Below are 8,309 nucleotides of genomic sequence, written 5' to 3' on the forward strand. Positions count from 1 at the left end.
CAAAATATATTATATTAGTATCAATTTATTTTAAAATTTTCAATTAAATAAATTTAATTTTAAATATTTTTGTATTTATGCTAAATCAAGTCAATCCAATTAATTTTAATTTGTTGATTGGATAGACTCATGAGCACAAATGCAAAATTTTTACGATTAAACTCAATTAAAATGTTTTGACTTTTTTGGAACTTTTTTCTTGCATGCATCCTCCTATACTCATAATCTTGACATAAACATAGTCGATTACATCTAGTGTTGTAATCCAGTTTCTTACATGATTTAGTAATGTCGTGCTATGGAAATGGCAGATGGGCAGGTCTAAGCCAAGCCCTTATATCAGACCTATTTGTTGCCCGAGCCCACCGTTGAGGAAAACCTTTTTCCATATAAAAATTTTGGGCCGCCCCAAGCCGCCCATGCACAGTCGTGAGCTGCCACGCCAATCATTTGGTCTATTTTCAAAAGTAGATATTTACGTGGTCCTCCATTGGAATCGTATCCCATTGAATCCTTGATTATTAAGTAATTAAGTGTTTCACTTGAAAGTGGTGGATGCCATACTGAGTCACAACATATCTCAACTAAGGCAACCTAGAGTCATGTCTATCAACTTACAGGAGAAGCCTTATCCCGATGTAAGTGGGCATGACGGTTTACCTCCCGGGACCTTTCATTGGGGGTTTACCAGCCTAGTATGCTAGGAGAAGGCAATGACCTCCCTCCAGGCAGGATCCTAGCGCTAGAAGCGCTGCGGCTGGAGAGTCCAGTGGGGCCGTTATCCCACGTTCCTCCCTCTCACTTGCCTGTAAATGGCTTGTGGGGGGAAGGCACCCTGGGATAACCTGTTTAGGGTGGAGCAGTTTAAAGACTTGCTCAGGTCTGACGTGCATCTAATTGGAATGAGTGGATCAGAAGATATGGATGCTCGTGTTTCAAAAAAAAAAAAGTTCAGGCCCATTGATTGTCATCCCCTGACTCACGACAGGGTGCCCGCTTGGCGATGCGGTTTCGATCGCATGTTCATGCATTCATTTCGAATCCTCCTCCCACTCTGCCACGGTGATTGCTGTCCAGCACAGCCGGCAGAAAGACGACGACGATCGCGACGTAGATTTTCCCCTTGTTCATGTTAAGAAAAGAACAAGAACTACATAAGGTGTCTATCTCTGATATTGAGAAATAGGCAGACTTGAGTAAAGTAGCCAAACCGGTTGGGAGACTAGGCTTGGCCCATCATTCATGGCTTTGTAGCTAGGCAGACCAGCGACGGTCTACTATCATTTGGGCCCCACGTCTCGTATAATAATTGATTCGCGATTAGTGATGTTACAAGCACATGCCACAAGACTTGCAATGACTTAGCAATCCTCGTAGTTCTAGTTAAAAAGAACACTTCTTTGGGGGGAAACCTCGGCTCATGACCGAAGGCAACTCTGTATGAATTTTCGTAATTTCTAAACAAAATGACGTAACGCTCAAAAACCGAAAAGTTTTGCAGTTAATGGACAAGATTTACTCTCTTTTTTTATCCAATGTTCATCGAGGGATTGGCAATCTGTTCCCCAGGAACCCTTAGAAGCACTCCAGAGGTAAAAAGACATGACCAAAGACTAGGAGTTGGAAAGAAGAGGATTCTTAATCGGTCCGGGTACATGTAAAGCCCAAAAGCAAGGCAGTTGTAGAACGAGACAGGTACGAAATTCTTAATTGGAATGGGGTTGGCCCACTTAGATGCCCAAAAGGAAAGGAAGACGAGCTTCGTATGAACTGGAGTAAGGCCCGGGAGATATATTAGCAAGCTCTAAGGTCTTTCAAAGACATGAGAAACACTACCAAGCTTTATGAAATCCTTTTTACTTACATGAGGAATTGCTTCAATTTGATCGATCTACTGTGGATACACGGGAATTGCTCGTCTGCACGCGTCGTGTAGGGAACCGTCCGTAGGGTGGCGACAGCCCCTTTACGTTGCTTATTATACTTAGCATCATTCGGCTCATTAAGAACTTATGATTGCAATCCCTTTTGATTTCCTTGCAAATTTCTTTCCTCTTGAAGATGGAAGTCTTGATACCAAGAAGTCAAAATTTACATAACTTGGCATAGGATCCTCCGATCGTTCGAACGTCGGTTCGGTTCTTACACTTCGAAATCGCATCTTACAAGAGTACAAAAGGACTGAAATTTTTCTTTGCTTTTGAAATGCTGTTGGCTCTTTCGCACATGATGCTGACTAGTATTAAAGTATGGGCAATGCTTTCTGTCGGAGATTCCTTATCTCGCCCCAAATTTAATATATGCGTAAGGCCAAGGTGCGTTTCAATACGTGAGAGATGATCCTCAAGCACCGACAAAAGTTTTTTTAAAGAGTTTATTAGATGGGCGCATGTTACAAATGCATTTGGAAAACACTTTTTCAAAATCCCTTGGACTTTAAAGGCTTTTGAACAAATGCAAATACCATTTGGTAATTTTTTTGGAGAGTTTTGGGAACATGCAATTGCATTTCTAGACACCTCTAAGCCCAAAGCAAGTCCGGGCATGCTGAGTTTTGAGCATTTCCGAAATACAAATACATTTTTATCTTCCAATTTTGTCCTCTCTTAAGTTTTTCATTATTCCGAAAATGTCTCCACCTCACACGCACCGACAAGGGTTCATGTTGCTAACGAGGCTAAATCCAATTATCAGCAAGCCAATCTAACGCCGGTCAACCTTGTCGAAGGTCCTCAAGCTATGTGTGGTTTGCAAGATCCCAAGTGACCACTACCTGGCTTGGGGTCACGGGAACCAAGTGACCTTAAGCAAGGTTGGGTGACAGATGATTTGACTCGCCAATGGCTAAGTTTGTAGGCAAAGGTTTGAGATTCTGTAATAAATAAATAAATAAATAAATAAATACACACACTAGCAAAAGTCCTTTATAAAGTTGGCACTGACAATGCTAACGTAAACGATTTTATAATTCTCTTTAGAATTTCTTGAAATTTTTCTCTTCTTTTTCCTTCTTTGTTTTTTCACTAACAGCAATGCTTTGCGGAGGTCATTTACCATGTACCAGGGTTGCCCTAATTGGATCTAGCAAGGGTCGCTTTTGCCAAATGTTAGCCTTTAGCAAGAGTTGTGCCGGCAAGGGCAACCCTTGCTTGTGGCCAACCATCATTGAGGACTTAGTGATTGACAGAGGGAAATAAAGAAAAAAAAAAAAAAGAGGAAAGAAAGCAAAAAAGAAGAAAGGAAGAAAAAAAATCACATATCTTTTTATAAAAAAAATTGCAATTTGGTTCATGTTAGTATTAATCGTGCCACGTAGGATGATCGACATCCACATTAGTGATTTCTAGCCAAATTGACCGGAATGACTACATTGACAAATCTTCAAAAGGTTTAGGATTAATTTGCCCGAATTAAAAAGTTTTAGACTAAATTTGCCAATGCACAATAGGGTTAGGACTTTTTGGGTAATTATCTCTTGGAGACTTGACAAAGGAAATTCCAATTCATGAAGTTTAGGTCATATGTTTAAATTTTACCAATTACATGCAAACTGTTTAGGCAAGGTTAGAGCTACACGGATAGGCCAAATTAATGGCCAGTCGATTGTTTATATGTCTTAATTTATGGACACATGCCTCTTTGATGTTGGGTAGGTAGAGTCTGAAGAACAAAAGGTTAAAATAGGTATGCTATTCCCAACTAACAAGCACCACAGGCCATTTTTCAGGGGATTGCCTCTTAGTTTCCTAACCTTTTACTCTTGAATCTGGACATTATAATGCCAGATTTTCTGATCCATGGGTTCTATAAAATGATAATTGGAGAGCATGCTTAAAATTATACCATCTTACCGAGCTAACAACAAAGTTCTAATCAGAATAAGCCATTCCGAGGAGGAAGAAAAAGGACTTAGAAAGCCATGAATGATATCAGAATATGGGTTTATTCAGGGAAGGTTAGTTTGCCCCTTCAATTTACAATACATTGCCTTATATAGGCATGAGCTACATCAAACATCACAAGGCATTTAGAGGATAGGTCCCTCTAATGATGCTACAAACAATAGATACAAAAGCCACAAAGTACGAAAGATGCTTAAAGCACTACAAACAACACACACTCCACACCAAGCCTACTAAAGCACGTGGTAAAGCACAAAGCACACTACCATATATTATTACTGAATCCTTTTAGTGTTGTCTATTGAGCTATTTGAGCCGTCTTCGTCTTTTGCTTTGCAAAAGGCATGAATAAGGCTATCTATTCTTGTTATGACAAAACCTTATCAGCAACAAGGTCGTCAAGGATTCCTAATGAAGATGGGCAATCTGTTCTTGTTTTCTTAAAGGGAGAGGACTAGTTTTTCTAGGGTTATGACCAGTGGGATCAATTTTCGAAAGTGGTGGAAGCCAACTATAAATCTGTGTAAAGGAATTTAGATAAGTATGGGTCTTGGGCTAGTGGCCCACCCCATGGATCTTGGGAGGAAAAAGTGAATGCTTCATCATGGTCGAAACTGAGATCTTCTCCATAATATTATCTTAAGACTTGATGAATTTGGTGACTTACTTCAGGAAACTCTAGATTAGTGTGTTGCCAATGCCAAATTTATGGAGGAATCACCCTATTGTGTTGGTGCAAATTTCTGAAGTTCCTTATATTCCTATGGGATTTGCTTGACTTTGCTAGGAGGGTTTTGAAAACATCGTTTGTTTTTGGTTGAGGCTTGAAAGTAGAGACACCAACCTTTGCCAGAGTCTGGTGAAGATCTCCACTTGGCCTAATAAACATCCACGACCTATGAAAGATGATTAAGGTGTGAAGTTCTAGATTTGGCCGGCAAACTTTCAATTGTTCTTTGAAAATTAATTTCTAGGTTTCTAAAGGATTAAACCATGACATGAATTCTCCCAAATGTGCAAAATCTTATTTTCTTTGGATAATCTATCTAATGATGAAAGGCATTTTAGCTATAGGAAATTCGACAGCTATTGTATGCAAATTAAGCATATACCAAAGAAGCCATTTAACGTCTTCGGGAAATGGGTCTATGGGTAAGATGATTAAATGATATATGAATGGATACTTGGGACCTAAAGGTTTCAAACATAATCCACCATATATGTTGATGATTCTTAGCTTATAAACCGATAACAGATCAATTAAGCTTTCAAAGATAATTTTCCCTTGAATGAGTCCTAGAATTTCTAGAGGATATTCCCTACTCGGCCATTTTGGCGCATTAGTTGAGCTCAAATTTGGCCACTGGCCGTTGTACTTGATACATGTTGATGAAACTCATTGGATCTTGATTTGACCTAAATAGAAAATCTATAAGCATATTCTTTTTTCCCACAATTTGTTTGGTTCCAAAAGAGTATTTGGAAAATCATTCTGCCTACCTCAGAAGCTGTGGGTGCGAACTGTCTTCTATTTGAATTTCAACATCTTGGGAAAGGAAGACATGTCCAATTCGATAAGAAAATGATGACCTATGAGATGGGATTCAAATTTCTTAATCACATACTTAACAATCAAGATTTCTTTGAAAGTAAAATGGTAACGAATTTCTACTTGAATCTTCCACTCTTGCATCCACGGATTCTCCTTTTATCATCAGGCTATTCTTCGAAAAGAATAGCTACTTAATATTTTTCATCAGCATAGTTTGGAGAATTCTTTTTCCTTGAAAGGGAATTTGAAGAGAATGTAAAGATTCTAACTTTTGTTTGAGTGACTAGACTACCTTACTTTGTGAAAGTCCCCAAGGACGTAGGTCTTTCTTTAGTATTTTTTGCAATGGATGCATATACCTAGTGGTCTTAGGAACAAAATCCCTCAAGTGGTTAACTATTAAGGAATTGTTGGCTTTGTTTATGGGAGAGATTCTAAATGGGAATTTGAATTTTTTTTTTTTTTTTTGCAATATGATCACTTGGTTGGAATGCGCCATCCTTGAGCTGCATGCCATCAAAATTCAATCTTTGTATGGACAGGGCAATCTTCATCTTTTTCAGTAATAACATAATACCATTCTACTTGAAAATATGAGCAAAATTGGATGAGCAACATACAGTGAGACTCTTTGTCTTCCCTATAGAGCAATATGTCATCAATGTAGATCCATGCACTTGCATTGATTGGATGGAATATTTTGCATATGACCTTTTAGAATAATGAGAGTGTTGTCATTAATCCAAAAGGAAGGACCTTCCACTCGAAGTGTTCATTTAGTATCCAAAATGTTGTCTTATGTTTGTCTTCCGGTGGATTCCAAGTTGCTAGAATCCTATTTTCAAGTCGAACTTAGAGTAAATTTTGTAGTGATAGACGAGAGAATAAAGTTTTTTCGTTGGATAAGGGAAACTTATCATCCTGGAAGAACATTTTAAGATGTTGATAATTGATGATCAATCTCATTTTTACTCTAACTTGTTCAGCACATTTTTCCATATAAAATGCTTCACATGCTCACTGAGTTTGTGGGCTCAATAAGTCATTGTTGGACAAGATCTTTGCATTCTTTCTAGGCTAATTGGAGGTGTCATGGATTCATTCCCTGTAGCTTGTTCTAGTTGGGTTGACATCCTCTTTCTTTTTAAAGGGCAATTTAATGAAAAACTCTTAATTTTTCCACAAAGAATTGGAACATCTACCAAGAAACTCTAAGTGGCTTTCAGTGCATGACTCCAGAAGGGCTGGATGATCAAATCAAGGGTTTTAGGCTAGATCAAATAGAGTCTCTAAGTCTCTAAAAATTCTCGAAACTTCTAGGGTCTGAGTTAGGATATCCTAGCTAATGATGATGTGCCAAATTCGGAATGGGAATCCGATAATCCAAGTAGTAATGGTGCACTATTGAAATAACTAAATTTTGATGGGTTTACTCCTTATTTGGTTGGAAAAGCATTTCCAGATGTAGAAGTAAAATACCAGGTATGAGGTTCCCAATATTCTCAGGAAGAAGCTTTGGATCAAGGATAGAAGAGTCTACACCAGTGTTTTTGAGTGCAATGAGGGGAATGGATTTAGAGGATTGGGATGGAAGGAACCGGATAGGAACATATGGCTTGAAAGAAAGAGCTTTTTCTTTGTTGACCTGGATGGATGAGATTTGGTCTTGGCTTGCTAGAGAGGATGATGGTTCATCAAAAAGAACATGCCTTTGTGGGTAGAATAATCTCCATCTTCACTATTTTTTGAGAAAGTTTCTATGGCATAAATAGTTGTGTCAGAAAGTTCATCTTCAAGAGAGAAGACGGACTCAAGATCATCTTTTACCAGAGAGATACCAATTTTCTTGTGGATGGCGTCCACAAGATCCATACATTTTTGTGAATTTGTGGACAATTTTTTGCGAAAAGTCCTTTATGACCATAGATGAAATAGTGATCTTTCTTCTTCCTTTTACCAAATGATCTCCTCGATGGTATCACCGACTCTTTTTAAGAAATTTCCATTTTCTTTTCTTTCTTCTGGCAGAATGCTTTCGAAAATGCTTCTATTTCTTGTTTGGACAATCATAAGAAGAATCTCTATGGCCACATTTGAATTGGCGGCCTAGTCTTTTGGAGGCCTTGCCCAGCATTTTGTTGTTTTTTAAGAATTTCTTGAATGCCTTTTTCTTGAGACATAATTTGTCAAGGGTTCCATGAATCCCTTGCTTGATTTCTCTAAAGGAAGCATCTAAGGTTCTCCGATTCTTTGATTGGAAATACTTGTCTACTATATTGCCAATTTGCTTTGGCACAGATGACAAGAATACCAATTTGAGAGTCGGATCTCCACCAAGGGTTTAGTAGAGCTTCATCATTCCCTGCAAATGTCTATCAAGATCTTTTTGTTCATAAGAATAACATTTTCTCTTAGAGAATTCTTTCTTTTTTTGCTCTACGAGATCTTCTAGTCTCTCAATAAAGTAAAGGTGAAGAATGCAAATCACTTGGTCAAAATCTTGTGCTAAGAACATATCATGATCTGTTGGAGCAAGAGCCAACCACTATTCTAGCAAGCTACTTGTAAATCTAGCAGTAAACTCTAGGAGAATATGAAATTGGTCATTTTCTAGATTAGTAGTTTTGACATCCATCAAAGCATAGAACTCTTGTAGCCTAGCATGCCACTTGTGATATGATATATCATCAAGTGTGAAGGTGGGATTAGAGATTTTATTCCCAAAATTAGTATTATGGAAGGGAAAATCCATCGTGTTTTCTTCATCACTTTCTTCAGATTGCATCATGAAGCTAATGGGGCCTTGTTTAGGAAGAGTTTGAGGCTATTCATCATCCATGAAGTGGATGATGTAT

This window comes from Eucalyptus grandis, chromosome 8 (genome assembly GCF_016545825.1).
Source record: "Eucalyptus grandis isolate ANBG69807.140 chromosome 8, ASM1654582v1, whole genome shotgun sequence".
NCBI classification, from domain to species: domain Eukaryota; kingdom Viridiplantae; phylum Streptophyta; class Magnoliopsida; order Myrtales; family Myrtaceae; genus Eucalyptus; species Eucalyptus grandis.